We start from the raw sequence: 8,288 nt of genomic DNA, 5'->3' as shown, positions 1-8,288 counted from the left end.
TTCTGTTTATGTGATGAACAACATTTATTGACTTGCATACATTGAACCAATCTTGCATCTCTGGGATAATTTCAAAGGAAAAATTAAACATATACAACTTTCCAAAAAGTTTTTTTATTAAGCTATAGAAACTTTCACTTCATAAATGGAATAGCAAGATGGAAAACAATGTCAATATAGCAGAAGAACCCCTTCCATGAATAAAAATAATACTTGAATACACAAAAAAACCAGCTAAGGTGACAAAAATAAAATATTACAAAATAAATGAATTTCTATGAAATGTCACTTTCCGGCTTTGGAATTGGATAATGGGTAGAGATTGAATGAATTTTGCGGTGCTTCATAGAAAAAAACCTAGTTCGAAGAGGCAGTTGATAGAAATATAGATGTTACCAAAGTATATTTGTGCTGTTATAACAAAATACCTAAGACTGGGTAAGTTATAATAAATGGATATTTATTTCCTCACAATTCTGGAGACTGGGAAATTCATGATCAAGGTGCTGGCATTTGGTGAGGACCTTCTTGCTGCATCATCCATGGATCCATCTTTTTGTTTCTTTCAGGCCCCTAGTCAATTGGACGGTGCCCACCAATATCGAGTAAATTTTACCAACTCAGTCCACTGATTCACAAGGCAATCTCCTCCAAAAAAACCCTCACAGACACACCTGGAAACAATGCTTCAGTGGCTGTCTAGGCATCCCTAAATCTGGTCAAGTTGACACATAAAATTAACCATCATAGATGTTAAAGGTAACTGGTGAGGCCTTAGAAAGAAATGATGAACATTTAATTGGATACTGGAAGAAAGATTGATTTCTGTTATACAGTGGCAGAGAACTTGGCTGTGTCATTTTCTGCCATTGAGTGGGAAGTAGAACTTTCAGTGAGGTATTAGGCCATTTTCATGCTGCTTATAAAGACATACCTGAGACTGAGCAATTTACAAAAGAAAGAGGTTTATTGGACTTACAGCTCCACATGGCTGCGGGTAGCCTCACAATCATGGCAGAAGGTGATAGGTACATCTTACATGGTGGCAGACAAGACAGAGAGCTTGTGCAGAGAAACTCCTCTTTTTAAAGCCATCAGATCTCGTGAGACTCATTCACTATCACAAGAACAGCAAAGGAAAGACCTGCCCCCATAATTCGATCATCTCCTAACAGGATCCTCCCACAACACATGGGAATTGTGGAACTTATAATTCAAGATAAGATTAGGGTGGGGACATAGCCAAACCACATCATTCTACTCTAGCCCCTCCCAAACCTCATCCCCTTCTCATACTGCAAAATACAATCATCCTTCTCAACAGTCCCCCAAAGTCTTAACTCATTTCAGCATTAACTGAAAAGCTCACAGTCCAATGTCTCACCTGAGACAAGGCAAGTCCCTTGCACCTATGACCCTGTAAAATCAAAAGTAAGTTAGTTATTTCCTAGACACAATGGGGATATAGGCATTGGGTAAATACAGCCATTCCAAATGGGAGAAATTGGCCAAAACAAAGGGACTACAGGCACCACACAAGTCCAAAATTCATCACAGCAGTCAAATCTTAAAGCTCCAAAGTGATCTCCTTTGACTCCATGTCCCGTATCTGGATCATGCTGATGCAGGAGGTGGGTTCCCGTAGTCTTGGGCAGCTCCATTCCTGTGGCTCTACAGGGTACAGCCTCCTTCCTGACTGCTTTTACTGGCTGGTGTTGAGTGTCTGCAGCTTTTCCAGGCACACAGTGCAAGCTGTCAGTGGCTCTACCATTCTGGGGTCTGGAGGATGGTAGCCCTTGTCTCACAGCTCTAGTAGGTGGTATCCCAGTAGGGACTCTGTGGAGGCTCTGACCTCACATTTCCCTTTTGCACTGCCCTAGCAGAGGTTCTCCATGACAGCCCTGCCCCTGTGGCAAACTTCTGCCTGGGCATCCAGGTGTTTCCATACATCTTCTGAAATATAGGTGGAGGTTCCCAAACCTTAATTCTTGACTTCTGTGCACTCACAGTCTCAACACCACATGGAAGCTGCTAGGGCTTGGGGCTTGCACCCTCTAAAGCTATGGCCCGAACTCTACATTGACCCCTTTCAGCCATGACTGGAACAGCTGGGATGCAGGGCACCAAGTCCCTAGGGTGCACACAGCATGGGGACTCTGGGCCCAGCTCACAAAACTACTTTTTCCTCCTGTCTGTTACCCAGTTCCAAAGTTGCTTCCACATTTTTGGGTATCTTTTCAGCAGCACCCTACTCTACTGATACCAATTTACTGTATTAGTCCATTTTCACGCTGCTTATAAACATACCCAAGACGCAGCAATCTACATAACAAAGAGGTTTATTACACTTACAGTTTCATGTGGCTGGAGTGGGGGGGCCTCACAATCATTGTAGAAGGTGAAAGCCATGTCTCACATGGCAGCAGACAACAGAAGAGACCTTGTACAGGGAAACTCCTCTTTTTATTTTACTTATTTATTTTTATTTTATTTTACTTTATTTTATTTAGAGATGGAGTCTCACTGTGTCGCCCAGGCTGGAGTGCAGTGGTGCGATCTTGACTCACTGCAACCTCCCCCTCCCCAGTTCAAGCAATTCTCCTGCCTCAGCCTCTAGAGAAGCTAGGACTACAGGCACCCTACACCATACCTGGCTGATTTTTTGTATTTTTAGTAGAGATGGGGTTTCATCATGTTAGCCAGGATGGTCTCAATCTCCTGACTTCATGATCCACCCGCCTCGGCCTCCCAAAGTGCTGGGATTACAGGTGTGAGCCACCATGCCCAGCCTAAAACTTCTCTTTTTAAAAACCATCAGATCTCAGGAGACTCATTTACTATCATGAGAACAGCCCAGGAAAGACCAGCCCTCATAATTCAATCACCTCCCACTGGGTTCCTCCCACATGTGGGAATTGTAGTAGTTCCAATTCGAGGTGAGATTTGGGTCAGAACACAGCCAAACCATATCAAACAATAAACTTATGAATTTAGCTGAGTAGATTTCCAAACACAGTGTGGATGACTACAGCCTGGTTTCACTTTGGTACTTATAGTAAAATGTGAGAGCAAAGAGATAAACTGAGAGATGAACTGTTAAGCACTTGATTAGTTGAAACATTTTCAGCTTGTTCAGGTAGTGTGCTTTGGTAACAGGGCCAAGGTTATGGCTAGATAACCATGTGCTAAAGAAATTAGGCATGTGACTCGTGAATCCCTCAAACATCTTAGCAGAAACCAGGAATAGAGATGCAGTTATTCCGGAAAGAACTGTAGAGGACCCCCTTGTTTGATGGCTTGGATGCCTGTTAATTGCAAGAAAGATTGATGTGGTTTCTGAGAATTTCATGCCAGCAGAAATACTGACAACCTAGAATAAATGTCCCAGAGATGGGACAAAGTGAGAGAAGAATGACTCTGAGGTCTGAGCCACAGATGCAGAAGCTTGGGCTGACTTTACCTCCTTGAGGTGAGAGGGCAGGACTGCCTCCTTGGCAGGCACATAGAATGAAGCATTGAGCAACAAGGATTACTCTCAGGCCTTGAAAACTAGTGGACTTTTTTCTGCTGGGTATCAGACATGCTTAGGACCTATGATCCCTTTTTCTTTTGTATTTTTCCCTTTTTGAGTGGGAATGGGAATCTACTTCTGCTTGTCTCACCATTGCATTTTGGAAGCAGATAACTTATTTTTGGCTGCAAGTGTGTGCAGATGGAGACAAATGATGTCCCAGGATGCACCACATCCAAGTCTCAGCCATAGCTGATTCAGCTGATAGAATTTGGAGTTTTTGAGTTAATACTATTTTAGAGTTAGAGTTGATGCTGAAATGGGTTAAAACTTTTGGGATATTGAGATCAGGTTAATATTTGTCACATGGGAAGGACGTAAATTTGGGAGTCAGCTGGCTGTCATGGGTTGAACTGTGTCTGCTAAAGTCAAAACCGCTGATGCCTATAAATGTGACCTTTTTAGGAAATAGAATCTTTGCAGATTTAACCAAATTAAGATGAATTCATAGTCCATTAGGGTGGGCTCCAATTTAATATGATTGCCGTCCTTATAAGAAGAGGTGAAGACACAGACATAGAGGGGAGAATGCCATTTGATAACACAGGCAGAGATTAGAGTGATGCAGCTGCAAGTTCAGAAACAGCAAGGATTGATGGCTACTATTAGATGTTAGGAAGAGGCAAAAGAGGCAAAGGATTCCATCCAGAGCCTCAGAGAAAGCATAGTTCTGATGACACTTCGATTTTTGCATTCTGGCCTCATGAACTGTGAGAGAATAAATTTCTGTTGTTTTAAGACACCATGTAAAGGAATTTGGGATTTTTTTTAACCTGAAGGCAAAAAAAAAATGCAATTGAAATGATTCAAGCAGATGAGAAATGAACCAAATCTGTATTTTAGAAAGAGCTTCCCATTTACAGTGAGGGGAATATAGTATAGTGACTACAGTACACTTTCCTATTTACTTATCTCCCCTCAGAGTGAAAATTCTGGAAGCACAGGGATTGTCCTTCTTATCCATTAATCTATTTTCAGTATTTAGCATACTGTTAATTCCTAAGTAAAATTTGTCAGACAGATGAATTTTTTAAAGTTTTTCACAAAAACTCTAAAAATGTATCATTCCTATGGAAAGAGATCTTAATCAATTTTATATCCTCAATAATCAATATAGAGCAGATTGTTGGAAGAATGCATAAACAAGATTCTGAAACTAAGGAGATTCAACTAGTTAGCAGTAGTTACTTTTATCTTTACTATGTTATGAAAAGAGGAGAATAAGAAAGACTGTGCACTAAATATTTTAAGCAACACCATGCTTCCATGTGGAATTAGATTATAAAGTATAGAAGAAAAAACGTCCAACACCTTATTTCTGACATCATCACCTTTGGAATAACTGGAGGACATTTGATACTAGTGACTTAGGTCACAGACAGAGATGGAGAAATAATCATTCCATTCAATTCATTTCAAACTACTCACCACAGGAATTATTAAAAATGAAAAGAATTTCTTTGTTAGAAGTATGGTTCATTTTAATGTTGCCAGAATAAAGTATAGACATCAAAACTCTGTGATTCAATTTATTGCTGTACTGTATTATTCATTTTAAAATAATATTATATAAGGCATTACTTGAAAGGAATTCTTTTCCTTTTTGAAATGCTTAATTATTTGAAATAGCAATAAGCAATATTATAAATATGCAGATTCATGATAAAAGGCTTGTTTATAATCATACTTTTTCTTTTGATATATATTAGGTATCAGCTGATGAATTCTATTAATTATGAAAATAAAACATACTTTTCTCTATTTGCTTTCAAAATAACCTCAAAATTATTTTTAACAGCAGCAGATGTTCTATCTGTAAATTTATGCTACTCTTTTAAAAAATATATTTAAAACAGAAACCAGCTTTGTGCTTTACAACAAATATAAATAGGGGTAATTTGGATAATGAAAATAAATGAATAACAGCAGTACTAATAGAACTGATCCTATTTGTGATGGCTCATTAACTCTGTACAGGATGTAATTCACTGCCCTGGATCAGGAGTTGATAATTGGACAATGTGGAGCTATTTACAAAAGATGACTGCAATAAGAAATTAACAGAAAGTCTGTTCATTCATTGGGAAGTCAGTACTCCTTTCGTATGTCTAACCATATTAAATCATGCACTGAGAAAGGCTGTAAGGAAGAAAAAGAAAAAGATAAGAAGTAACTTGGGTACAATTAATACTAGTAGTATTTACCAAGCTCATAGTAAGCACTCTAAATGCATTTGATTACTTAATCTTCATTCTAATCCTGTTCTTAAAATTATTGTCCTCATTTTGCAGATGACAAAACTGAGGCTTAGGAACTTGCTCAAAGGCACATGCCAACGGGTGGTGGAGCTTAGATTCCAACCTAGATTTTATGATTCCAGAGCCTCTGTCCTTAACTACTCATACAATGATATATTGCTTCCCTAGCTCAGCCCTCTCTCCAACTTCATCTAGTCTAGAATGATAATGAACAAATAAGAATCCCAGTGTTTCTCAGTCTGAGATGCAAGGTGAAGAGGGATAACACAATGACCCCCTGGGGATGATTATCAGATTCTAGGAGGGAGAAAAGGAAAGGAGGAGAAAGTGGTTTGAAAAGGTATATTCATTAAACCTATTGTTTTCATAATATTAATGACAGAATTACAGCTAGACAAAATCTCAGCCCATGGGATAAACTGAAGAAATAATGTAGGGAGCATAGTTAGAAAACGTTGATAAACACCAGTACTCTCTGACCTCTAGTCTGTCATTAACTAGCCATAGGCTCCAGGGAAAATCATACAATGATTTCCTGGGACTGGACTAGATGATCTCAAAGGCCCTGCTTTCAAACGCTGGGCTGTGAAGCGCTATTAGTGACAATTTCTGTGCTCTGGAAAAAAAAAAAAAAAAGAGTAAAGTAAGGGGTAGTAACTTTCTCATAAGGCAAACTATCTCCAGTTCAAAGAATTGTCTTTTATTCTGAAATTAGCTTCTTACTACTTTCTTGTGATGAACGTTTCAATTGTGAAGTGATGATGGGAATAGTACACGGTAGGAGTTCTCTTTTTGTTTTTTTAAAGTCACTACCTAACCAATTAAGAAGTTTGTTACTTTGTCACATCCTGGAAAATTTTTTGAAATGTTACGGAGTTATAAAATCTTATATAGGGAACCACTAGTTTAATGTATTTTCCAACTCAAAATTTTCAGAGTCTTCTACATTTCTACAGCACTTTACACTTTATTAAACATTTTCACATATATTATCTCACTTTGGAACACTATGGTCTAGGAGACAATCCATTTTCCACAGATTGAAAAATAGAGCTTAGGGAGGCTGCACAGCTCATTAAAGAGGAGCTAGATTCAAACTCATGTTTTATTTATTTATTTATTTATTCATTTATTTATTTATTTATTTAGAGATGGAGTCTTGCTCTGTCACCTAGGCTGCAGTACAGTGGTACAATCTCGGCTCACTGCAACCTCTGCCTCCCAGGTTTAAGCCATTCTCCTGCCTCAGCCTCCCAAATAGCTGTGAATACAGGCACCTGTCACCATGCCTGGCTAATTTTTGTATTTTTAGTAGAGACAAGGTTATGTCACGTTGGCCAGGCAGGTCTCAAACGCTGGACCTCAGGTGATCCACCCTTCTCAGCCTACCAAAATGCCCAGATTACAGGCATGAGCCACAGCGCCTGACCCCAACTCATGTCTTTTGACTTTAAATTCTGTCTGCTTTCCAGTCTAAGTGAATCTGGCCATGAAAGAATCATAAGAAAGGTGTTTTCAATACATAGAATTAAGAAATCTGAATTTCTGGAAGACAGGACTTTTGTGTCTTTTAAGAGCTCTCCAGGTGTTTCTGATAGGTGGCCAAATCTGGGGACCACTACCAAATGGTCTGAGCCTCTATATACCTGGTCTCACTGGAAAGAATAGGAGTTTTGAACTCAGACAGAACTGGGAGTCTCTGGGCAACATATAAAATCGACCTGAGCTTCCAGTTTCTTCATCTGTGAAATAAGGATAACTATGCCTAACATGCAGAACTGTGGATATTTGGGAAAAAAAAAAAAAAAACTACCTAGATATGGTAGTCACTCAAAAATGGAAGTTATTATCATTACTACTACTACCTCGTATGATGCTCTATTATTACCAGGTAAGAATTAGGTATATATCATAAATAGTGATGATTCTGGAATTTTCCTGAAGCAAATTTAGAATAAATACATGTCACCCAAATTATTCTTGATCTCAGGACAGTCTCCAGGTCTCGGTTTCCTTCTCAATGTAAAAGCAATATCTGTGAACTGCTAAGCTATCTTCTGGCTCTAAAAAGTCCAGGACTGTATGATTCTGTTTAAGAGTTAAAGATCCAGTCTTGAGAATGTGGCTCTTTGAAGAGTATTAAACAGCTATACTTGAAATAAATTAGTGCATATGAATGACAAATCTCTATAGCTATGTTGTCATTTTCTATCAAGGTAAGACTATGTGCAAATCCAAATATTCATTTACTTGTAGTTTCTGATTTATATCTGCCTGTGCTCAAAAATATTTGAAGCAGTTTCCCCCCCAAAATTATAATAAGACAAAAATAAAACCAGAGAAAAAGCTAAGAATCCCTAATGAATAGGGTAGACAAGGAAGAAAAGGGAAAAATAGGGCAGGGGAAATGACTTTTTTTCAGGAAACTAGGAGAAGCCATTTATGAAAACTGCACATTT

At 38.7% G+C, this 8,288-nt stretch overlaps 1 protein-coding gene across 1 annotated transcript in view; it reads right to left on the bottom strand.

The window, feature by feature from the left end:
- Positions 1-8,288, bottom strand: part of ADAMTSL1 (ADAMTS-like 1) — a 433,939-nt gene that overhangs the window by 305,582 nt on the left and 120,069 nt on the right. The gene's annotated exons all lie outside the window — the stretch shown is intronic.

This window comes from Mandrillus leucophaeus, unplaced genomic scaffold, assembly GCF_000951045.1.
Source record: "Mandrillus leucophaeus isolate KB7577 unplaced genomic scaffold, Mleu.le_1.0 Scaffold415, whole genome shotgun sequence".
NCBI lineage: Eukaryota > Metazoa > Chordata > Mammalia > Primates > Cercopithecidae > Mandrillus > Mandrillus leucophaeus.
The sequence above is the reverse complement of the archived record's forward strand: the minus strand, read 5'-3'. Positions and strand labels throughout refer to the sequence as shown.